The sequence below is a fragment of the Pan paniscus genome, chromosome 5 (assembly GCF_029289425.2).
Source record: "Pan paniscus chromosome 5, NHGRI_mPanPan1-v2.0_pri, whole genome shotgun sequence".
Lineage (NCBI taxonomy): Eukaryota > Metazoa > Chordata > Mammalia > Primates > Hominidae > Pan > Pan paniscus.
The window spans coordinates 39,998,638-40,024,920 of NC_073254.2; the positions used below are offsets into that span (position 1 = coordinate 39,998,638).

At 39.9% G+C, this 26,283-nt stretch overlaps 1 protein-coding gene across 16 annotated transcripts in view; it reads left to right on the top strand.

Annotated features, from left to right (window-relative positions):
- Nucleotides 1–26,283, top strand: part of CARMIL1 (capping protein regulator and myosin 1 linker 1) — a 340,777-nt gene that overhangs the window by 72,001 nt on the left and 242,493 nt on the right. The window contains exon 1 of one of the 16 annotated variants that reach the window (XM_055113240.2): nucleotides 5,533–5,829. The exons of the other annotated variants lie outside the window; for them this stretch is intronic. The gene's annotated coding sequence lies outside the window, so the exon portion shown is untranslated. Of the gene's footprint in view, nucleotides 1–5,532; nucleotides 5,830–26,283 lie in introns of those variants that run through there. 16 annotated transcript variants of the gene reach the window in all.

Sequence of the window (26,283 nt, forward strand, 5' to 3'; positions counted from 1 at the left end):
GATAGACAGATATTAGCTTAGAGTATTCCCCCTTTTGGGGCATTTTTGTTTAAACACAACTTGAAGCACAGTATATTTAAAGAATTGAGTGTAAGCTACCATGGTGGAATTTCAGGCATTCATTGGATGGTATCCCTGTAATTTCATTCCAGAAGTGTGTAAGCATAGAAACGAGAGTAGAGCACTCCCTCTTTGGATCATTATAGAAACATGGAAGAGATTATTAAAGGGGTGTTGTATGTATGTGTAACTCTTAAGGGTCTAGATCTTTGTGGCCCTCTATGGTAGCTGCTAGTCACATATGGCCACCGAGCACTTGAAATATGCTAGTCTACATTGAGATGTGCTGTGAGTATAAAATACACTCTAGATTTCAAAGACCTACTGTGAAACAGAGGATGTAAAAATGTCTCATTAATAATTTTTTTATATTGATTACATGCTTAAAGGATAATGTTTTAGATATATGAGGTTAAATAAAATATTATTAAAGGTACTTTCATCTTTTTAAAAAAGGTGGCTACAGGAAAATTTAAACTTCCACACACAGCACATACTCTGTTTCTATTGGACAGAGCTGCTCTAGATTCTGCTGTATTTGATGGTAAGAAAGGGTGAGCAGCCTGTTGTCTAGATCTTGGTAAACCAAAGTACAAAGAACAAATGTGGAGAGACTGAAAATCGTAAATTGTTTTCACACCTCTTGCCTTTAATAAAGTTTATTCTTAACTGCTCACTTTAGGGTTTTTGGTGCATTCAGTTGGATGCGAGGTTGCCTTTTCACTTCCTTCATTGTATTCATGGTGTGGCAGTGTTACACAATGGTTCAGAACAAGGGACTTGAAGTCAAACAGTTGCTACTTGGAATTCCAGCCCAGATACTTGACCTTGGGTCAATTATTTTAACCTCCCTGAGCCTCGTTGTCCTCCTCTATAAATAATGGACGATGATGATGCACCCCAGTGAATGACGATTGTGGAAAATAACATATGTAAAGTGCCCAGTGTTATGATTATTATTCCTGACAGTATGAAAAAAAAAATCTTATTCAGCACTTCTCTGTGCTAGGAGTTAAGTCTGCCCCCAAAATCAGGAAACGGCTCCTTTTTGCTTCTGTGGTGTGATACTGGGTCTATCAGAAGCCATTTATAATAAATAGATTTTTTTTCTATTCACTAGTTTCATGGCATAGGTTTTTATTGTATCAGTCTCTTTTTGTTCCTGATGTTCAATATTTATCAAAACCCAGCAAGGACTAAATGTTTAAGAAAACGTTTGGCACCTTGAATTCTCACAGAAGTTGAAAACATGTATTGGATACAGTAAAAAAAAAAAAAAAAGTATTCATCTATAGGTGACTACATAAATGACCCTAGATAACAGGAACTGGACAATGGAGGATGGGAGCAGTCACGAAAGCCATGCCATGGGGACCATCAACCTGGTCATCTTGCTCTTTCTCTTTGTGGTTTTCAGGTACTTGTAGGATACTTTTTTTTTTTTTTTTTTGAGGTGAGGCTAAACTTTTATTATGTGTCTTCAGGCTTTTATTATGTGCTGTGGAACTTATTAAACTTAATATACGACTAATGTGTATAACTCAGGGGAACGTCTGTGTAAGTTAACTACTAGAGAAACCTTGACAGGAAAAATATGAAGATAGTTTTGAGTGGACTTTATCTTCTCCCTTGATCATAAAAGAATTGAGACTTGGAAGCTGGGAACTTGGGACTCAGAAGGCCCACTGGAGGCCTGCTAACATGTAAGAGTGCACAGATTGGTAAATGTTTTTTAAAGCTTATTTATTTTCTCTGTGTCTATGAAAGACACTACGGGTGTCATTCTCTGCTTCACACTCATGTCTCTTGTACTAATAGAAGGCAAGTCTTATATTTCCCACTTCCTGCTACTTTGCTTGGCGGTGACTTTTCAAATAATTAAAAAAACTGTCTTGCTGGAGTAGCTCTCTCTTACCTATGGACAGTCTTGTTATATCCAAATCAGTCAGATAGTATATGTAAGAATGCTTTGTGAGCTAAAGTCACTTGATAACTACAGTCTTATTACTAACCTGACCATGGCTGCTGGCCATGAAGCTCACTTGATTTCATCCACAGGTTCTAGTCAACCCCTCCTGCCACCACCTGTTGTAGGTGTGGATGTTGCTTCTGTGTGTCTTCTCCTGCCGCCCTGCCTGGATCTCAGCTGTTATCTTTTGGCCATCACGAGCCTGGCTTTACCCACCAACTGTAGGTCCTGGCTGTCCTGCTCAGGATATGACAGCTGCTCTCTAGTAAGAATTCTCTGATTCCTGATAGATGACCCCTCTTCGTAAATTATGATTCTCTTAAATAATATGATATCTATAATTGTAATAATAGAAGCTAACAACTGATTGCTTACTGTGTGCTAGATGCTCTTGTAATTGATTTGTTCTCTTTTGAGTCAACAATCCTAGGAGAGATGTGTTATTATCCCTATTATTCAGATGATAAAACTGAGGTGCAGACAGGGTAAATGCTGTCCCAAAGTCTCAGATTAGAACCCAGGTCTATCAGAGTAGATCTTGAGGTTTTAACAGTGCTTGTTTCCTGATCTTTGTTTATGTTGTTTTCCTGATCTCTTGCCATGTGTCTAAATATTTCTAGTCTTCAAACACAAGTTCTACCTCTGAAGTGACATTTTCATTAAGGACTCTAGGCTGCATGCTACGTGCTCTTATCCCCACTGCTCTGAGCCAGCTGAAGGATGTCTTGCTTGTCTCTATGGCTTAGCTAGCCTTTTATAATGTATTTTTTTCTGATTGTTTCTTGTGCATCAATCTTGATTTTCCAAATTTTATTGTTAGTACTTCTAAGATGAGGGCACTTTGTACGTTTCTCTTAGATTCTTCAACATACTTAGCATGGTAGTGAGTAAGCTCATTAAGAAAAATTTATGAACTAGACATTTAAGAAACAGACATAGAGAATTTGCTACTGACAGTGTCTATTGGCTGACCCTGTACCATTCACTACCCTTTTCATTTTAGCTTCTGGAGGGATTAGTCTAAGAGTGCTTCTCCGTTAGAAGTTTTGCCCTGCAGGGGACATTTGGCAGTGTCTAGAGACAGATAGTTTGGATTTTCACAACTAGGAATGGGGTGCTACTGGCATCTATGGGGTAGAGGCCAGGGATGCTGATAATGCACAGATAAAAATAGATAATCCACAGATAAGAATGTTGTCTGGTTCCAAATGTTGATAGTGCCAAGGCTGAGAAACTCTGGACTAGGGGTAGCAATATGATATGTTCTGGTCAATTAAATATAAGTGGAAGGGTCTGCTGTGGCTTTCTTTTCTTTTTTGGGACAGTATTTTGTCTGTCACCTAGGCTAGGGTGCAGTGATGTGATCATAGCTCACTGCAGCCTGCAGTTCCTGGACTCAAGTGATCCTCCTGCCTCAGCTTCCGAGTAGCTGGGACTATAGTTGCGTACCACCACACTTGACTAATTAAATTTTTTTTTCTTTTCTTCTTCTTTTTTTTTTTTTTTGTGGAGACAGGGCCTTGCTATATTGCCCAACATGGTCTTGAACTCCTGGCCTCAAGTCATCCTCCCTCCTTGGCTTCCCAAAGTGCTGGGATTACAGGAGTGAGCCACCATACTTGCCCTGCTGTGGCTTTCTAGGAAAATTATGCTTCCATGAGAGAGGATTGCCCCTTCATGTTTTCAGCTTCTTCTGCTTTCAACATGAGCTTGAGCCTGGAGGTAGAATATCCATGCATCTTGTGACCAAGAGGGAACAAACATGAAGATAAAAGTCAGCATGCTAAGGGTGGTGAAGTGAAAAGATAAAAAATGTTTGAGTTTTTTTTACTTGTAACCAAACACATTCCTGAGCTAATAGACCACAGAAACTTGAGTTGGGAAGGAATTAAGCCCAGCCTGACCTCATCAAAGACTTTTCCAACATTTCTGGTGACATAATCCACTGCTTTGGGAGGGAGTCTAATTTTGTTGCAGATCTATATCCATTCCAACAGTTCTCTCTTACAGTGAGTGAAATTTGACCCCCAAAGCTTCTGCTTATAGACCCAGTGTGATGCTGACCTGAGAGTCACCTGGACAGTCACTCCCACACTTTCATAGATGTCAGTGAAAAGTCATCCTGATCAAGCTGGCGAGTCTACTGACAGAGACCCTCTTCCAAATATTCTGGAGGGATGTACATCTAGAACATAATACCCTCTCCTTGGGTAGCTCTTTAGAGCCACAGTCCAAAGGCGAGGCCATTAGTAAAATAAAAAGATGTGACCTCTGGGACCCCCAAGCCCTTTGGTTTCCTACATAGGACTTTAGAGTCACCATAAATATACTAGAAGCTTCTGATATTATAATCACATGAATGAGCCAAGAAGGAACTCTCAGTGGCTTGACTGCCCTTAATCTTTCCTCTATGTCTTGGGCTAGACACCAGGAATACTACTTTCCTCCTGATTACCTTTATTTTCAATCCAGTTTACAAATAACTAAGTGCCTCAAAACCCCTCAGAGTAAGGACAGGTGGCTCATGTCTGTAATTCCAGCACTTTGGGAGGCTGAGGCTGGAGGATCGCTTTAGGCCAGGAGTTTAAGACTAGCCTGGGAAACATAGGGAGACTCTGTCTTTATGAAAAAAGAAAAAAAATTAATTGGGTGTGGTGGTGCGCACCTGCTACTGCGTAGCAGTCCAGAGTAGTTGCGTAGTCCCAGCTACTCTGGAGGTTGAGGCGGGAGGATCACTTGAACCCAGCAATTTAAGGCTGCAGTGAGCTATGATCGCACCACTGCAACCCAGCCTGGGTGACAGAGCAAGACCCTGTTTGGAAAAAGAAAAATAAACAACCAACCAACCAAAGAAACCTCTCAGAATAAATGCCTGAGAGCTGTTTCTGCTAAATATCTTTCAATTAAAAATTTTTTAATTCGGTAAAAAGAGAAAACCACATGAAATTTGTCATCTTAACCATTTTTAATTGTGCAGTTCAGTAAAGTTTATTGACATTACTGTGCCACAGATCTCTGGAACTTTTCCGTCTTGTCTGCTGACTATCTTTTATGGCAGTGTAGGGTGAGCCATGTCTTTACACAGTTGTTCATTCACTGCTTGCCCTGCTACTTACACTCCTCCCGCAAAATGCCCCTAGCTTATAGTACAAGAAAGAGGTTCCTTTGGCTGGACTTTCCTCCTTCTAAGACTTCTGTGTCAGCCATTCAGTGAGTTTGCTCAAGTCCTCTTACAGTCCTTACCATTTCATTAGTTGAATGCTTAAGTAGAAGTGGGTTTGAAAAACCAGAGATTTGGTTTAAAGAGAGGGAATATCTGGGAGCAGCAAGGATTCTAGGTGGTTAGGGTGTAAACCTCACCAAGTAACTCAGCTGAAAATACTTTCTCAATTTAGTACAAGGTCCCAGCACGGAAAGATGTACAAGGTTATTTTTCCTGGCGCTTCTCCCTTCCGTATAGCCCATATGTTAGTGCCCTTAGTTCTTAATGCCCTCTGGCAGCCAAGTTCTTATCTTGGGAAGCTACATCACAGGTGTTGGGTGCTGTTTAATTTTCAGCTAATTGAGCTTTTTTGCTGCTAGAGTCTTGTATGGTGTTTTCTTGAATTCATGAATTAGTCATTAATTTGTGTTTAGCAGGCAGGCACCCTGGCAATCTGTGGTCTGTCCAGCAGACCTTCTTTTGGACTGGACGGATGCTCTTTGTGCAGTCTTTAGTGAATGATGGTGGGAAAAACAGAATCCTCTTCCGGAACCCTTAAACGGCAGCCTTTTCTTTACTTCCAGCTCTCACCTTGCAGGTGGGTGTGGGTCTTAACTTCAGAATGGCTACTTTTAGTGGGGTTAACTATTGGGGTAGGATGGAGACTGTGTTCTGAGGCTCAGCAGAAGTCATTGTGTTTTTTTTTTTTTTTTTTTTTTTTTGGCACCCTGTAAGGTTTGAGGAAATTCTGTGATTTGAATGAATTTTTTCTCAGGAGGATTCACTTCTAAAATAAACATAATTAATTAGATAACTGGAATTTCCTACCACTTAGATGGTTGTTGTCAGGTTCTGTTTCCTTGCTACAATTTGAAAGCACTTGAAGTTTCAGATTCATGAATTTATACCACAAAAACTCAAAACAGTTGAAAAGTACATAGATGCTCATGCCTGTAAGCCCAGCACTTTGGGAGGCCGAGACGGGCAGATCACTTGAGGCCGGGAGTTCGAGACCAGCTTGGCCAACATGGCAAAACCTCATCTCTAGTAAAAATGCAAAAAAATTAGCCGGGTGTGTTGGTACATGCTTGTAATCTCAGCTACTTGGAAGGTTCAGGCATGAGAATCACTTGAACCTGGGAAGCAGAGGTTGCAGTGAACCAAGATTGTGCCACTGCACTCTAGCCTAGGGGACAGAGTGAAATTTTGTGTCAAAAAGAAAACAAAAATAAAAAAACACATTTTTTTGAGTGTTATGGAGTTATGATTCCAATTCTTTAATTTTAATAAGCCTTGAAAAGCTGCAGTTTACTCCATCATGAGTAGGGATAAGCTTCTCAGTATAAACAACCTGTAGTTCTGTGGTTAATGAAATAAGAAGCTTGAACTACTTTCTTAAGTTAAAAGTGCCTTTTCAGCAAGTAGATGCTCAATGAAGTTAGCACACCTATTTCAACTTTAATCAATAAGGTGGAAATAATGCAGTATGGCAGGTACATTACTTTCAGTTGCATTTTCTAGGTGTGATTATCTCAGAGTTTGAAATCGTACATTTTATGATTTTATGTTAGTGCAGGATGAATCTTTTCAGTTATAACTGAGCTGGCTGTGAGCATTTAGCCTGACAGGTTGGGCTGCTTTTCTTACTGGTTTTGTCCGTATAAGGAGTACCACAGAAGTACCTCACACGCATTTTAAAATAACTTTTTGGTAATAAAAATTAATATTGGTTAAGAATAAACTTAGCTTGTCTAATGCGTGGGCCAACCATTTCTGAGCAAAATTGTGAGCAGAGTTTGTCTTGTGTGTTGGCTGTGGTCTTAAAAACACTAGCAGACAGTGTTATGTTGACTGTAATATTTCTTCTGTAGAGTAAAAGATAGATTTCATTTCTGGGTGAAGCATTGTAATTGGCTTATACTTTTGTTTCTGGTCATATTATGTAGACAGTAGAAAAGAAGTGGGAATATAAAGGTAGGAGAGGTATTACTTGAATGTGACGCATAAAAAGCATATAAGTAGACAGAAAAGAAGTGGGAATATACAGGTAGAAGAAGCATTACTTTTATGTGATGCATAAAAAATATATAGAGTTTTCTATTGTTTTGGGGGTGGGGTTAGAAAACATGCTATAGATAAAGAAGAGTCAAAATTAGAAAATTAAGTAAGATGTTTCCTATTATACTTAAACATTGCAATACTTACAAAGCATATCATAAGGTATATATAAAGTGGTCATTATGAACTTTCTTTACCCAGGTCAAGCAATGCTTCTAAGGGGGAAAAATGATTTGGTGAATCCCCATACTCTATGATAGGGCATATAGAGCCATTTTATTATAAAGAAGTGATATATTGCTGAAGTGAGTACTAAGTAGCAAGCAGTGGAAATGTGTACCATGCATTTCTGAGAAATAATGCCTGGGAATGCACTGCAAAACAGGTGTACTTGGTGTATATGCAATTTAAGTAATATAACAACTTGAGAAGGATTCAAAGATGGGAATAGCTATCATGTGAATGAAGGCATTGCACTGTAGAAATATCTTACTATAACAATTTTATTATATGATCATTGTGGCCAAGAATACTGATCATTTAGCTTAGTTTTAGAAGCTAAATATGAAGTATCATCATTCTATGTACAATGTGTTCTGTGGTGGTTGTGCATTTATTATTGGGATCACAGCGTGTCTTTTTTCTGCCTAGATGGACACTGGGCACCATGGTCACAGGCTTCTTGGGTGCTACTAATAGAAGGCTCTCTCTTGGCTTTCTCTGCTGGGCAGAAGTCTGTGAATGCCATTATAGCTAAGACTCTCCCATTCTGGCCAGGAAAGGAAGCCGGAAGGACTTGGACTCACTGATTTGTGCTGACACCCATTCAGCCCTGCGGTTGGAACCCTTTAATATGCTTTTCAGTGAGCTAGTGTTTCAGAACCTCATGACAGGGCAGGCTGATTTCTCAGATGCATACTTCTCTGACCTCTGGCTTCCCCTAGCTCACTGAGGCTCGTTCTGCCTGTTGATGAGGCTCTCCTGGCAGATTTGACACTGGACCCAAGAGGGCAGAAGAATCAGCTGTTAAGCTGGTACAGGGCTGAAAGATAAATAAGAAGACACTCAGCAGAGCATAACTTTGAGGCAGGCACACAACCACTTGGGTCAGTGTAGCATTTGGGGCATGTGGGTTTGTGTTTAGAATTTGAGAGGAAGCACTCTGATGGATCCAGCAGCCTTTGTGCTCCAGTGACATGCTAATTTTTTTTTCCTGATATTGGGATTGCGTTCCCTTGACTATTGCAACAGAGAAACTGAAATGGGAATCATTTCCTGTGGGTGCACTGATGTGCACAGTGGGCGGAACCGGGAAGGCAAGTCAGAGGCATTTTTCTCATTTCTGAATCCATGAGTCTGGCTTTTCCCTTAGGGTATTTGGGCCAATTGTTATAGTGTGTCCCACTGTGTAAATTGAAGGTTTAGCCAAGTCTGGCTGAATGGTTTAGTCTTGCAAAAACTAAAGCACTTTGTTTTTAAAAAAGGAAAAAAAAAGGTTTAACTTTTTTTATTTTTAACATGGCATTATTGGACTAAGTGATGTTAGGCATGTTAACAGAGTAAAAGGGAGAACTTTTTTCTGCAGTTTGGCAGGCCTGTCACTTCACAGGTGTATCACTGTCCAAATGAGGGATGCCAGATAAGACATCATTCAGCCTCCCGGAGGGGTGGGGGAGCAGGTGTGGCACAATACAGTCATTGTTCATTGTCTTCCCGCTTACAGTTTTGTAAAACCTGCACTGCATTAAAAATCCTATTAATAGAACATTGGATTAGGAAGAATACTTAGGCTTCTCCCTCCTTCCATCAGTTTTAAAAGGAATTTAGAAAAATCACTATTTCTTGTATGTATGAGTGGGGGAGGGAAAGAAGGAAGAAAAGAGAGACTGACTTTGTCTTTGAAATACAGAAGAGAACATCTTGCAGTGAGGAATGAGAATCTAAAAAGATAACCAGGCTTCTTGTAAGAAAACTTTCATAGACAGTTATTCAGCAGGCAGATTTTTAATTTTCATGTTTCCAGCTTGTTTAGTTTGTGGGGACTTTGATTTCTGGAAGCCCACTGGGATCGCTGCTAAACCTTACATACTTTTTTTGTTGTGTCAAATTCAGTTCAACTACCAGAAAATTCTTTTTGGCAATTTTTTTTTTTTCTCTGTCATGTTTTCTGTCCAATGAGAGGAGAAGACTGGGATAGCCAAGGCAAATGCTGCTCAAATTATTGTGCCCAAGAGGAGAGATTTGGCCCTGTGATACTGCAGGGGGACTGTTGAGAAAGAGTAACAGGGACATATTGGGAAGTGTGCAGCCTGGGCTTCCCAACTGATGTCTTAGCTAATTTGAAATGTTGTGATTAGACCTTCCCTTATTCACATTGAGGAATGAATATGCTGACAGCCATATGCATGTGATTTTAGGATTATTAAGTGTAATGGAATGTCCAAACCATCACTCAGTTTTACATAGCAACCTTCAAGAACTAGAATGCTTGGGAAACATGGCTGTCCCAGTTAAGTTGAGGTTTTATCTGAAACCCATTTTGTTTTCAAACATGTTGGAAATGTTCCTAAAAATGCCTGAGTGTGCTTTGGGGGTGTGCTTGGTGAGTATGCTTTCCTACCCTTGAGTGTTTGAGACTTGTTTTCATTATGTTAGGGGCTTATGATAAAGTCTTCATTTTCAGATCTTTATGTAGAAGATATATATAATTGAGCAGATTTTGAGGTTTCGCTCAAATCTTGTTTGTATTTAAGAATACTTTTTCTTATTCATTATTCTGATTAATTTTTCTTTTAAAACTGGCAACATTTTGCAGGTAGTTTATGGTTTTGCAAATCAGAATATGGGTCATTCCTCTAAATAGAAACAGTGTTTTTGGTCTTGATGGTTCTGTGAATTAGGTGAAACTAGTTTTGTCTTTCTCCTTCTACTTCTAGGGGAAAGTCTTTACCTTTCCCCCCCTGCACACTCCTCCCACCCCACTCTTCCAAGCTTGATCTCAGCAAATTCATTGACTTCCAAAATTCATTTTGGACTTTAATCTTAAGTCATCTTTATGAAAATGGCTTATCTTTAACTTACTACCTGTTTCAGGAATAGTTGCAGGCAGAGCTTTTTTCTTATTTTTGTTGGTATGAAAGGCTTTGTATCCTGCTAAAGGAATTTCAGGATTTATAGTTATAAGTAGCTATATTTTTAGTCATGAGCTTTGCTATGGTTTGAAAGTGTCTGCCAAATTTCATGTGTTGGAAACTTAATCCCCAAATCCATATGTTGGTTGCATTTGGAGGTGGGGCCTGTGGGATGTAATAAGGGTTAAATAAGGTCATCAGGGGGGTTCCCATTGATGTTACAGGTGGCTTTATAAGAAGAGAGACCTGAGCTAGCATGCTCTTGCTCTCTCACCGTATGATGCTCTCTACTATGTTATGACATAGCGGGAAGGCCCTCGCCAGATGCAGCCTCTTGAGTTTGAACTTTTCAGCCTCCAGAACTGTAAGAAATACATTTCTTTTTCAGGACCCATAAGACAGAGCAAAAAATAAAAAGAAAAAAAAATTAAAAAAAGAAAAAATTTTTAAAAATTCTTTTGAAAAATAAATTACACAGTCTGTGATACTGTGTTATAGCAACAGAAAATGAACTAAGGCGGGTTCCCAGAACCTTTATAATCACATCAGCTTGTTAACTGCTGTTCCACTTGTAAGCAGCTCCCCCTCAGGCCAGATATTACTGGCATAAGTGGAAAACCTAGGCACCTGAAAGTTTCTGACAGCCTTTCAGAAAGTTCCAGAAAGGAGTGCCTTTGTTTTCCTCACTAAGTGAGAGATTAAAAAAGAAAATCAGTAAAAGTCACTTCCCCTAATGCCTACAGTTGTCATCCTGGAATCACACTTTTATTGAATCCAATTCAGCAAACATTTATCGAAGACCAGCTATGTATAGTTAAAACCACTACACGGGCCGGGCGCGGTGGCTCATGCCTGTAATCCCAGTACTTTGGGAGGCCGAGGTGGGTGGATCACCTGAGGTCCGGAGTTTGAGACCAGTCTGGACAACATGGTAAAACCCTGTCTCTACTAAAAATACAAAATTATCTGGGCATGGTGGCACATGCCTGTAATCCCAGCTAATTGGGAGGCTGAGGCAGGGGAATCACTTGAACCCAGGAGGTGGAGGTTGAGGTGAGCTGAGATCGTGCTATTGCACTCCAGCCTGGGAAACAGAGACTCCGTCTCAAAAACAAAACAAAACAAAACAAAAAAACCACTACACGAGCTGTAGAAAAGCCCATTTGTTTCTCTTCTAAAGTACATAATGGGGCTGGGCACAGTGGCTCACACCTGTAATTTCCACACTTTGGGAGGCCAAGGCAGGCACATCACCTGAGGTCAGGAGTTTGAAACCAGCCTGGCCAACATGGTGAAACCTCGTCTCTACTAAAAATAGAAAAATTAGCTGGGCATGATGGCGCATGCCTGTAATCCCAGCTACTCCGGGGGCTGAAGCATGAGAATTGCCTGAACCTGGGAGGCGGAGGTTGCAGTGAGCCGAGATTGCACCACTGCACCCCAGCCTGGGTGACAGAGTGAGACTCTGTCTCCAAAACAAAGAAAGAAAAGAAAGAAAGAAAGCACACAGTGGGTGAAGAAACTACTCACTACTCAGGTAGTGAGTACCTGACCAATGTAGAATGACTTTTAAAATTCCAGACTTGGGAGCATTTCTCAGGATGCCAGTAGGTATTAAAAATTATTTTTGACCAAGTAAATTTGGAGAAAGATGGGTTAAGTGAAGTTGGATAGGGATTTTCTTTTTTATCGGTGCTTCCAAAGGGGGATGGTATATGCAGCATTTCCCAAATTTATTTGACCAGGGACCATGTATTTATTTATTTAGGAGCAGCTCAGAGGACTAGTGTTCCATGGAGAACACTGTGACAAAGGCTGTTCTACACCACGGAAGATTTTTTTTCCTCTCTCTCTTTTAGAGGGCTCTTTTATTTTGGTGTATACATGTTTATTATTCAGAGCCAGCGAACTCTGTAACTTTCTCCATTGGTTATATAAAAAGTGTTAGCATTTTCCTTGGATATTTGTGAGGTTTTGAAGGGCCGGGATAATGACCGTTGAGTGAGCTCTTACTTGGTGCCAGCTACATTGCTGAGCATTTCCTCTAGAGTCTCATTAGTGGGAAGTACAAATTAGCAGTTCTGCTTTTTAGGTGAGAGGATAACTTGACCAATATGCAATTTATGCATCATTTCCAACATGCCAGACATTTTAAGGTGAAGAGATTTTAAAAATCATGTATAGTTTTATATATAGATTCATATATAGTTGTAAGAAGTTATACAGAATGATTCTGTGTCCCTTTCACCCAGTTTCTCCCAATGGTAACATGTTGCCTAACAGTATTACAGTATCACAATCAGGCAATTAACACTGATTCAGTGATCAACACTTTAACACTTTTTAGATTTTTTTCTTCCTTTCTCTCTTCTCTTCTCTCTCGTTTCTTTCTTTTTTTTGAGACAGGGTCTCGCTCTGTTGCCCAGGCTGGACTACAGTAGCAATATCATGGTTCAGCACAGCCTTGACCTCCTGGGCTCAAGCGATCCTCCCTCCTCAGCCTCCCATGTAGCTAGCTATGACCACAGGCATGCACTACCATACCCATAATTAAAAAAAAAATGTGTAGAGATGGGGTCTCACTATGTTGCCTCGGCTGGTCTTGAACTCCTGGGCTCAAGTGACCCTCCTGCCTGGCCTCCCGGAGTGTTGGGATTACAGACATGAGCCACCATGCCCTGCCATTTTTTAGATTTCATAGGTTTTACACACATTCTTTTTGTGTGTGTGTACATTTAGTTCTATGCAGTTTTTCACATGTGAAAATTTGTGTGACCACCACCGCAGTTAAGATACAGAACAGTTCCATCACAAGGATCCCAAATGGTATGCCTTTATAACCATAGCCAACTCTCTCCTTCTTTATAATTTTGTCATTTTAAGTAGTCTCTATAAATGGAACTATACAACATGTAACCTTTTGAGATTGGCTTTTTAACATCCTAGCTGCTTTTAATCCACTGTTGCCAATTTCTACAGCAATCCTATATGGATTCTTTTTTCTTTTTCTTCTTTTTTTTTCTTTTTTTTGAGACAGAGTTTCTGTCTTGTCGCCCAGACTGGAGTGCAGTGGCGCGATCTTGGCTCACTGCGACCTCCGTCTCCCGGGTTCAAATGATTCTCCTGCCTCAGCTTCCTGAGTAGCTGGTGTTACAAGTGCCCGCCACCACGCCCGGCTAATTTTTTGTATTTTTAGTAGAGATGGGGTTTCGCCATGTTGGCCAGGCTTGTCTTGAACTCCTGAGCTCAGGTGATCCATCCGCCTCGGCCTCCCAAAGTGCTGGGGTGAATTCCTTTAAGGAGATGAGGAAGTGAAACCCCGGAAGAGTACAGTGTCATGCACAAAGCTATACTATTAGTGGACCAGGAAGCGAGGAGGGGCCCAAGCATCCCTGATTCTCAGCCTTGACTCCTTTCACTCAGCGTTGGCCTTTCTCTATCTGGATTCCCAGTGTTCATATTCTGTTTCTACCAACACAGTTCTCCTTTTCTCTTCCTCTGTACTCAAAATAAAGTCTCTCTTGTTTTTTATAAATCTTAAATTTTAAAAAAGAAGCTTGGATCACATTATTATTTTGGAAGTGCAGAGATTGGATATTTTTTCCGTCCAGCTCTATTTTGGTCTTGTTACCATTTTCAGTGTTTTCTGTGCTGAGTTGCTTCACCACCTTGATGCTGCCACAAATGATGAGGATGGTTGTAGTATAGAGAATAAAGGTGGAGATTCTTGCACATCATTTCTTGAATCCGTGTATAGGCATCTTTGGCTTGCAGCCCATCTGAGTGCTGTATTCAGCCTACTAGCTCTGGTTGCTCTGGTGCTAAACATATTCCCAGCGCCTTTGGGACTTAACTCACTACAGGCAAGAAGCTGTCAGTGCACTGAGGGATGGTGGGAAAGCAAAATGCATACATTTCTATTTATCACAGTAGTGCCAGATGCTGTATATTTAAGAAAAAAACTTCCAGTATTGGAGAAGAATTGCCATCCGCCCCCCTCACTTTATTTATTTATTTTTTTAAACAGGGTCTGGGTCTGTCACCCAGACTGGAGTGTTTTGATGCAATCTCAGCCCACTGCAACCTTCACTTCCCGGGCTCAAGTGATTCTCCTGCCTCAACCTCCTGAGTAGCTGGGACTATAGGCATGTGCCACTGTACCTGGCTCATTTTCTTTTTTAGTAGAGATGGGGTTTTGCCATGTTGCCTAGGATGGCCTTGGACTCTTGAGTTCAAGCGATCCGCCTGTTTTGGCATTCCAAAATGCTAGGATTACAGGTGTACAAGTGTGAGCCACCATGCCTGACCATAATCCTTTTGAAAGCTGTACTTTTGAAATGTATGTGGGATGTAGTATTTAAGAAGATTAGGAAACAGCAAAATGTGTAGATTTTTGTTGATCATTGAACCGCCTAGACATTCTCTTCTTTCAGTGTCCATTTACGTATGTATGTATTATGTATTTAGAGACAGTGTCTTGCTCTGTTGCTCAGGCTGGAGTACAGTGGCACTATCACAGCTCCCTGGAACCTCGAACTGGGTTCACAAGCAGTCCTCCCATTTCAGCCTCCCAAATAGCTAGGATTACAAGTGTGTACTACCATGCCTGGCTAATTAAAAAAAAAAAAAAAAAATTGTAGAGATGTGCTCTCACTGTGTTGCCCAGCTGATCTTAAACTCCTAGCCTCAAGCAGTCCTTCCATCTTGGCCTCTCAAAGTGCTGGGATTACAGGCATGAGCCACCATACATGGCCTTTCAGTGTCTTTGAACTAGCTATTCCCTCTGCCTGGAAAACTTTCCTAAGATTTCCATGCAGTTTGGGGCACTTCCTCACCTTCTTCAAATCTCTGTACAATGTTACCTTTTTTCTGTGTCTGTGCCTGACATTTAAAATTGTAACACCTCACCCTCACCCCATTCTGCTTTATTTTTCTCCATCACACTTTGATCAGCTTTGAACATGCCCCTATGTCTTCGTTATGTATCTATGCATTGTTTTCTCTTTCCTAGAATGTAAACCTCCTGAAGGCAGGGATTTTTGCCTATTTTGCTCACTGCTGTATATCCAACCTTTTAGAATAGTGCCTGGCACATACGAGATCTCATTATACATTATACAAATAAATGAAAGTTTTCAAGATTAAAGATTTGTATGAATTAAGTAACAGCACCCTCTTACAGGACGCAAGAGAATAATTGTGTCTGTACAGGTTGGCCCCTGGTAAGATGCTCATTTAAAAATGGTTATGTCAGTTTAATATAAGTGTGTTCTTTTCTTGCCTACTTAAAATGTATTTCTAACTATGACTTTTCTTTTGGAAAATGATTGACTTTGGGGGAGCTCTTTCAGAGGTAAAGGAAGTTAACTAGCAGATCTAGGTAACTGAACCTTGTGTACTATTCTAGAAATGTTTATACTTCTGCCAAATTGAAGCATGAGTTCAGTGTTTGCATAACCACCTGTGCAGTTACTCATAGTAGCATTCCAGTATGCATTTGCTGAACTATACTCTTCAATTTTGCAATAAAAGTATTTTCACATGTTGGCTGCTACTGTGAAAATTGGTTTCTCTCAAATGTTCGGAAAGCTTGTGCTGCAGTTTTGATGTGGGGGGTGTGGTCTAGTGCTGCATAACATTTACTTTTTTGGTGGAAGGGGGATCCGTGATGTAAACTTTTGGTTTCAATTTCTCTATTTGGAGCTCTTTTTGTTAGTGCTAAGAATTCTGAGGGTATCCCTATAGATGCTGGTTAAAAAACAAACAAAGCAATGTTGTCATTGACAGTTTGGTCAAGTGGGATGTAAGCTGCTGAGTGGGGTGAAGACCTGGTCTCCTTGGGGCTGATTTGGGGTTTGGGAGTGGTTTGGAGGGTGGCTGCCATTGAGGAGCAGGAAGTGGGGGTTGCTGCTGTGTCTGGAAGGACCTCCTAGGGGAGAGCTAGCAAACCAACATCACCAGTGCCCCTAGAACACTCAGCTGTGTGTGATGTGGCTGTGTGTGCCCTTGCTGGTACTCAGTCCTGTTAAGGCTTGAAGAGGAAGGTAAGGAGGGTAAGACTTGGAGAGGGAAGAGTTAAGGAGGGAGAATATTAATGCAGTAAGGAAGTAATTCATATTTTGAGACAGGTTCCCATGTGTGAACACTTGACTTCCAAACAGCCCACACTTGGCTTCATTATCTACAGACCACGTCTCCTGTGCTGCATTCAGACTCTCCCCCAAACCCCGACGGAGCCTCGGTCTGTCGCCTAGGCTGGAGTGCAGTGGCATGATCTCGGCTCACTGCAGCTTCTGCCTCCCAGGTTCAAATGATTTTCCTGCCTCAGTCTCCCGAATAGCTGGGATTACAGGCACATGCCACCATACCCGGCTGATTTTTGCATTTTTAGTAGAAATGAGGTTTCCCCATGTTGGCCAGGCTGGTCACAAACTCCTCACCTCAAGTGATCTGCCTGCCTTGACCTCCCAAAGTGTTGGGATTACAGGCGTGAGCCACCGCACCCGGCTGCATTCAGACCTTTCCACGTCAGCTGAACTATCAGTAAAATTCTGAGCACAACTCTGAGAGAAATTCAGAGTTCAAATCAGTTGGTATGCCAGAAGCAGAGAACCCTGATCCTTACTGGAGTTGACTAGGACACCTTCTCTTTATTAGTTAAAGGTATGGCTAAATTTAAATAACTAATAGAGGTCAGACACGACTTACTTAGTTTCTGAGAGTAGTTGTTAGCTGTCCTTTTCCCAAGGGAAATAAGCTAAGCTGAATTACTTAAATCACACTTTTTCCGTTTCTTAAAATGATTTCCATTTCCCTGCCCTAGGAAAAGTAGGCGGCTGCAGAGAGGTTGTGACAGAATTATAAAGCTATTTGAGTTAAATTAGCCCAGTACATCACTCTTAGAGCACATTGAACAGACAGCTAACACCTCCTAATAAGCACCAGCTACATACAGATCAATGTTTTCAAATGAAACCAAAGACATACATTCAATTTAGGGAGACAAAACAGACATTACTCAGGAATCTCATAGAACCCCAGATGATTATGATATAACCAATAACATAAGACCCACCTGATTGGCAGTTCTGTGAATCTCCCTAAAATCCCTACTAAAATGGTTAAGTCCTGTACTCTTTACTCTGGAGTCCTCTTGTCTACCTTTCAGGAATGGTTGAAATATTTAGATGTGGAATTAATGAGATTTTACATGTCTACACTCTTGCTTTATATATTTTAATGTGATAAATGGCCTCATGTATGTATATTCTTCCTTGTCCCAGACTCATGTTTTTTGAGTAAAATCTTTAATTGGTCAAAATGTGTTGTATTGATCAGTATGTTATATAGAATGATGTACTTATTGATTTACTGTAAATAATTACAGTGGAGCAACTCTGTTAGGAGGGTTCGTTTTTGCTATTTTAGCAAGGAAAATTTTTCAGTTATTTTGGCTGAATTTAAAACCCCTTACATGATTAGATCACATGTCTATTTCTGCTATAATAGAGGAGTGTAAGTAACTAAGTTTATCTGAACTTTTAGGAGTCTCCTTTTAGGCTCAAATTAGTTAGTCTGGTGTCTATACAGGGCCTTTGTTAAAGACTGGATTTAAATATTGGGTGGATCTGTCTTGGATCCTGTTCTAGGGAATGCTTCTTGGAAGTCCCAGACGGGGAACTCATCATAACCTGGTTTTACCCCGTAGCATGGCCCTGTGCCATCGACACCATTAGAGCAAGGCTCAGTGTCTTGAGCTTTAGTTTCATTCTCAACCCATTGATCGCTCTTGCAGTCAGCTTAACAGTTGAATGCAATGCTGTATTTTGATTTTTTTTTTTTAAAGCTAGTCCAGAAATTACCACAGCTGCTTCTCAGTTAATCAGATGCTTAAGACTCCCGTTTCCACATTGCTTGGCTGCTACATTTTTATAACACCACAGCTGTCTGGATCTAACTTGTGCCCCTCACCCCCCTTACCCCTTTCCATCTGCCACCTCTCACCATTTCCTCACTTGCTATGTATCGAGGTGGCAAATTCCCAAGTAAACTGCTGACTTTCCTCCCCTGCAGGAAGGCTGGGCCTTTGGTTCACAGTAGCCTCTTTCACCAGAACTCTCGTAGGCTAGGAACCAACCCTGGAGTACTGCTGCTCTCAGAAGTGCCCACATTTGCCTCTGGAGCTTGCTTTGTGTGTTTGGGTGTTGAATTTTCCCCTTGACTTGGAAACTTTTGCAAAGAAACTGAAAGGTGCTTTCAGATTAAGCAGCTGTGGCTCCCCCTCCCAGCCACCCTCTTTGTTTTTAAAGCTCAAAGTCTTATTTGAAGTGAGGAGAGAAGGTAGGTAGGTTGCAGTCCAGGTTTTTCTGTTTGTGAATGACGTTGCTTACCTTGGCTGATTCCTTTTCCTAATGACGGTGCTTCTACTCTTGGCCTTTTGCCATGTGTGTACCATCCACTGGGAGCTGTTTTCCCTTGTCCTTTAAAGCGTATCCGACTCTATCTCCAGTGCTCTTGTAGCAAGCTGTTACAGTAAGCATAAAAACAAGCGCATTAAACTAGGAATAAGATGCCAAGTTTCTGTCTCCTTGCCAACCTCATTAGAAAACAGTGATAAAGTATGTATGCATATAATTACAGTAATTAAACATTTGAAACCAGCTCAATAGGGAACCTTCTTAATGCTTTTATGAGTGTGATATTTTCATTTCAGAACTGGACTCTGGGTGGCTTCTATTTTATTCAAGACCTTCATCTTTATGGGGTTAGGAGGGGGAAGGTGTTCCTTTTGATCACAGCGCCAAGCATCTGCAAGAGTAGCTTTATTACACATGTATTAGCAGGGAACAGAGCAACCTTTCCATCACTGTGTTTATTTTTGAGGGTGTGTAGCCAGTTGTCAAATATAAAGACATGAATGGCCTGGCTAGTAAAGAAGACGTGGAAAATAATCGTAAACTGCCTGCCATGATGTGCTTGCTCTTAGGAGCAAAGGACAGGAATATTTTGTCTTTTGTACTGCCCCGACGGAGTCATACAGCCCCTGCATTTGTGTGGGATGATAGAATAGCACTATGGGGTTTGTCTGCCTCGTAGCTCTTCCACCCTGAGAGCTGTTCTCACTTAGGAAGTGGAAAGTCTAAAGGACCAACTGTAGGTTGAACCAGGAGTTTCATTCACTAAACAGATTTTTTTTTTTTAGTTGATATATATATATGTAAAATTTCAATAGCTTTTGAGGTACAAATGGTTTTTGGTTACATGGACAAATTGTATAGTGGTGAAGTCTGCGATTTTAGTGCACCCATCATCTGTGTATATTGTACCCAATATGTAGCTTTTTTTTATCCCTCATCTCTCTCCTCAACTCCCCTCTTCTGAGTCACCAAAGTTCGTTAAATGACTCTGTATGCTTTTGTGTACCCATAGTTTAGCTCCCACTTATAAGTGAGAACATACGGTATTTGGTTTTCCATTCCTGAGTTACTTCACGTAGAATAATGGCCTCCAGCTCCATCCAAATTGCTGTGAAAGATATTTCATTCTGTTTTATGTCTGAGTAGTATTCCATAGTGTATATAGACCACATTTTCTTTATCCATTCATCAGTTGATGGGCACTTAGGTTGGTTCTGTATCTTTGCAATTGTGAATGGTGCTGTGATGTGTGCACGTGTCTTTTTGATAGAATGACCTCTTTTCCTTTTAGTAGTTGCCCAGTAGTGAGATTGCTGGATGGAATGGTATCTTTACTTTCAGTTCTTTAAGGAATCTTCATGCTGTTTTCCATAGAGGTTGTACTAATTTACATTCCCACCAGCAGTGTATAAGTAAGTGTTCTCTTTTTACCACATCCATGCCAACATCTATTGTATTTTACCTTTTTAGTAATGGCCATTCTGGCTGGGGTAAGGTGGTATCTTGTTGTGGTTTTAATTTGCATTTCCCTGATGATCAGTGATGTTGAACATTGTTTTGTATATTTGTTGGCCATTTGTATATCTTCTTTTGAGAAATGTCTATTCATGTCATTTGCCCACTTTTTGATGGGATTATTTGTTTTTTTTTCTTGCTAATTTATTTGAGTTACTTGCAGATTGTGGGTATTAGTTCTTTGTAGGATGCATAGTTTGCAAATATTTTCTCCTACTCTGTGGGTCATCTGTTTACTCTGATGATGATTTGCTGTGCAGATGCTTTTTAGTTTAATTAGGTTCTATTTATTTATTTTTGTTTTTGTTGCATTTGCTTTTGGGGTCTTAGTCATAAATTCTTTACCTAGACCAATGTCCAGAAGTTTTTCCTAGGTTGTCTACTGTAATTGGTTTCAGCTCTTAGGTGTAAGTCTTTGATCCATCTTGAGTTGATTTTTGTATATGGTGAGAGATAGGGATCCAGTTTCATTCTTATACATGTGGCTATCCAGTTTTTTCAGCACCATTTGTTGAATAGGGTGTCCTTTCTCCAATTTATGTTTTTGTATACTTTGTCAAAGATCAATTGTGGTTGTAAGTATTTGGTTTTATTACTGTGTTCTCTGTTCTGTTACAATGGTCTATGTATCTACTTTTATACCTATACCATGCTGTTTTGGTAACTATAACCTTGTAGTATAATTTGAAGTTAGGTAATGTGATGCCTTCATGTTTGTTCTTTTTGCTTAGGATTGTTTTGGCTATTCAGGTTCTTTTTGGTTCCATATGAATTTTTTTTTTCTAATTCTGTGAAAAATGATGTTAGTATTTTGATAGAAGTTGCATTGAATCTCTAGATTGCTTTGGGTAGTATGGCCATTTTCATGAAATTGATTCTTCCAATTCATGAGGATGGGATATTTTTTCCATTTGTTTGTATTATCTTTGATTTCCTTCAGCAGTGTTTTGTCGTTCTTGAAGAGATTTTTCACCTCCTTGTTAAGTATATTTCTAGGTAATTTATTTTATTTTTGCTGTTATTATAAAAGGAATTGAGTTCTTGATTTGATTCTGAATTTGATTGTTGTTGGTGTATGGCAGTGCTACTGATTTGTGTACATTGATTTTGTAACCTGAGACTTCACTGAGTTCATTTATCAAATCTAGGAGTCTTTTGGAGGAGTCTTTAGGGTTTTCTAGGTATATAATCATACCACTGGCAAACAGAGATAGTGTAATTTACTCTTTTCCAATTTGGATACCCTTTATTTTTCTCTCTTGCCTGATTGCACTGACTGGGGCTCCTGGTGCTATGTTGAATAGAAGTAGTGAAAGTGGGCATCCTTGTCTTGTTCCAGTTCTGAAGGGCAATGGTTTCAACTTTTCCCCTTCAGTATGATGTGGGCTGTGAGTCTGTCATACATGGCTTTTATTATTTTGAACTATATTCCTTCTATCCCTAGTTTGTTGAGAATTTTTATCATAAAGGGATGCTGGATTTTATCGAATGCTTTTTCTGCATCTATTGAGATGATCAATAGATTTTTGTTTTTTTAAAAAATTCTGTTTATGTGATGTTTCACATTTATTGACTTGCATTTGTTAAATCATCCCTGCATCCTGGATGAAACCCACTTGATCATGGTGAATTATCTTTTTGATGTGCTGTTGGATTCAGTTTGCTAGTATTTTGTTGAGGATTTTTACATCTTTGTTGATTCAAGGGTATTGTTCTGTAGTTTTCTTTGTCTTTTTTTTTTCTGTTATATCCTTTCCTGGTTTTGGTATCAGGGTGATATTGGTGTCATAGAATAAGTTAGAGGATGCCCTCTTTCTCAACCTTTTGGAATAGTTTCAGCAGATTGGTACCAATTTTTCTTTGAATGTCTGGTACAGTTCAGCTGTGAATCTATCTGGCCTTCAGCTTTTTTTTTTTTTTTTTTGGTCTGTTCAGGATTTCTATTTCTTCCTGATTCAAGCTAGGAAGATTATATGTTTCCAGGAATTTGTCCATTTCCTCTAGATTTTCTAGTTTGTTTGCATGGAGGTGTTCATAGTAGTCTTGAATGATCTTTTGTATTTCTGTTGGTTATAATGTCTCAATTTTCATCTCTCTCTCTCTCTTTTTTTTTTTTTTTTTAACAGAGTCTCGCTTTTATCACCAGGCTGAAGTGCAGTGGTGGGATCATGGCTCACTGTAACCTCCACCTCCCTGGTTCAAGCGATTCTCCTGCCTCAGCCTTCCGAGTAGCTGGGATTACAGGCATGCGCCACCATGCCTGGCTAATTTTTTTGTATTTTTAGTAGACATGGGGTTTCACCATGTTGGCCAGAATGGTCTCGATCTCCTGACCTCGTGATCCGTCTGCCTCGGCCTCCCAAATGCTGGGATTGCAGGCCTGAGCCACTGTGCCCGGCCTCCATTTTCATTTCTAATTGAGCTTACTTGAATCTTTTCCTGGTTAATCTAGCTAATCATCTATCGATTTTGTTTATCTTTTCAAAAAACCAAGCTTTCGTTTCCTTGATGTATTTTTTGTTTGTTTGTTTCAGTTTCATTTAGTTCTGCTCTAATGAGAAGGTCTTTGTTATTTCTTTCATTCTGTTAGCTTTGGGTTTGGTTTGTTTTTGTTTCTCTAGCTCCTTGAGGTATGATGTTAGATTGTAAGTTTGTGATCTTTCATACTTTTTGATGTAGGCATTTAGTGCTATAAACTTAACTCATAGCACTGCTCTTGCTGTATCCCAGAGGTTTTGATGATGTGTATCACTATTATTCATTTTGAAATATTTCTTAATATCCATCTTGATTTCATTGTTCACCTAAAAGTCATACAGGAGTAGGTTAATTTCTATGTATTTGTATAGTTTTGGGAATTCCTTTTGGAGATGATTTCTAGTTTTATTCCACTGTGGTCTGAGAAGATACTTGGTATGATTTTGATTTTTTAAAATTTATCGAGGCTTGTTTTGTGGCCTATCATATGGTGTGTCTTGGAGAATGGTCCATGTTCTGATGAGAAGAACGTATATTTTGCAGTTCTTGGGTGGGATATTCTGTGAATATATTAGGTCCATTTGTTCTAGAGTATAGTTTAAGGTTGATATTTCTTAGTTGACTTTCTTCCTTGATGATCTGTGTGGTGCTGTCAGTGGAGTATTGAAGTCTGCCACTATTATTGTGTTGCTATTTCTTTTCTTAGGTCGAGTAGTAATTGTTTTATGAATCTGGAGTTCAAGACTTAGGTGCATGTATATCTAGGATTGTAATATCATCTTGTTCGATTGATCCTTTTATTATTATATAATGGCATTTTTTGTCTTTTTTTACTGTTGTTGTTTTAAAGTCTGTTTTATCTGATGTAGGCATAGCTTTTCCTGCTCACTTTTGGTTCTCATTTACATGGAATATCTTTTTCCACCTCTTTACCTGGAGTCTATAAGAATCCTTTCATGTTAGGTGATTCTCTTGAAGAGCAGATATTCGATTTGTAACTTTTTATCCATTCTGCCAAAGTATATCTTTTAAATGGAGTATTTAATCTCAAGATGCAAGGTACTGTTCAGTTATGTTGATTGTTACATAGGTACTTAGTTTTCTTCATTGTATTATTGTTAATAAGTCCTATAAGTTTTATGCTTTCTAGAGGTTCTATTCTGGTGCATATCAACCTTTTGATTCAAGATTAATAACTCCTTTTAGTATTTCTTGTAGGGTTGGTCTGGTAGTGACACATTGCCTCAGCATTTGCTTCTCTGAAAAAGACTCCTTCATTTGTAAAGCTTAGTCTTGCTGGATAAAAAATGATTGGCTGACAGTTATTCTGTTTGAAGAGGCTAAAGATAGGACTCCAATCCCTTCTGGCTTGTAAGGTTTCTGCGGAGAAGTCTGCTGTTAGTCTGGTATGTTTTCCCGTGTAGGTTACCTGATACTTTTGTCTCACTACTCTTAGAATTCTTTCCTTCATGTTTACTTTAGATAGCCTGATGACTGTATGCCTTGATGATGTCCTTTTTGCAGTGAATCTCCCAGGAATTATTTATGCTTCTTGCATTTGGTTACCTAAATCTCCAGCAAGGCCAGGGAAATTTTTCTCACCTATTTTCTCAAATAAGTTTCCCAAATTTTTTGCTTTCTCTTCTCCTTCAGTAACACCATTGATTCTAAGGCTTGACTGTTTTACATAATCTCATATTTCTTGGAGACTTTGTTCATTTCTTTTAATTCTTCTTTATTTTTGTCTGGGTTAATTTGAAAGGCTTATCTTCAAGCTCTGAAATTCTTTTTTCTACTTGTTCTAGTCTAGCGTTAAAACTTTCTACTATATTTTGCAATTTCCTAAGTGTATCTTTAATTTCCAGAAGTTTGGATTGGTTTTTCTTCAGAATATCTATCTCTTTAGAAAATTTTTTGTTCATACTGTGAATTGTTTTTTCAATTTCTTTATGCTGATTTTTACCTCTGTCTTGTATTTCCTCGAATAGCTTTAATAGTCCACCTTTTGAATTCTTTATCTGGTATTTCAAAGATTTCATCTTGGTTTGGATCCATTGCAGAAGAGCTAGTGTGATCTTTTGGGGTTGTTATAGAACCCCGTTTTGTCATATTGCCAGAATTATTATTATTATTTTTTGAGATGGAATTTTGTTCTTGTCATCCAGGCTGGAGTGCAATGGCATGATCTTGGCTCACTGCAACCTCTGCCTCCTGGGTTCAAGGGATTCTGCTGCCTCAGCCTTGCGAGTAGCTGGGCTTACGGTGCCCACCACCATGCCCAGCTAATTTTTGTATTTTTAATAGAGATGGGGTTTCACCATGTTGGCCAGGCTGATCTCGAACTTCCTACCTCAGGTGATCTGTCTGCCTCAGCCTCCCAAAGTGCTGGGATTACAGGCATGAGCCACCGCATCTGGCTGCCAGAATTATTTTTCTAGTTCCCTCTAATTTGGGTAGGCTATTCTAATTATTCTTGAATTTATTTTTGATTTGACTTAAAAATTTTTTTTCTCCCTTGAGGATGTGACTTTATAGTTTATTGTAGCCTAATTCAGCTCTTGGTGCTTTCAGGGGTGAAGACTGTGTATGACTTCCTTGGTTATAGAGAGTCTTTGTATGACAGCTTTCTCAGATGCTGGTTGTAGTAGCATAGTGCTTGGTTTGTGAGCAGGTTCATTGTCTCCTGTGGGATTGGAATTGCAGAGGTCTCTTAAAGCTTATCTCATTGCACTTTTTAATTAATTAATTTTTTTCTGCAGTATTTTATTTACTGAGTTGAACAGCTTAGGCTTCAGGCCAGTAGGAGAGATGCCCATGGGTAAAAATCAGTTGTGGCTAAAGCAGGTTGGTAAATGCAATACTCAGTGGTGGGCAGAGGTCCCAGCCTTGATAGAAGCAGCTGGGGCAGCTCTCGGTGAAATGCACTGAGGTCTTTTCAAGGGAAAGGGAAGAAGCCACCTCAGCTTCCCTGCTAGGCCAGCAGGAAAGTGATCCATCTTCCAATTACACTCCTGACCCAGAGTTCCAGCTATTCCGATCTGGCACCTCTTTTCATCTGCAGGAATGTTGATGTTCAACATAGAAAGGGATTGTGACTGTACCCCTCATCCAAGCTTGAACCTAGGGGACATGCATTCTCTGTGGACGCAGTTACCCTGAAGTATTCCAGAAAGGCTGTCTACAGGTGCATCCATGCTGAGCTCCCATGGGGGAAGCCTCAGCTATGTCGATAGTGGAGGAAGAGGAGAAGAAATCACCTTCTCCAAGACCCTTCATGGGCACCAGGGCTGACTGGCTGTTGGGGTAGAGCCACAGACGTTTTCTGCTGAGCCAAGCATTGCAACTGTGCCTCTGCTAAAAGAAACTTCCCAGAAATGGGAAGTTCTGGGACTTAAGGCCTGCCATCTTGTGTTTTTTGTTTCATGGAGTGCTCCCTTGATGTCATGCACTTCT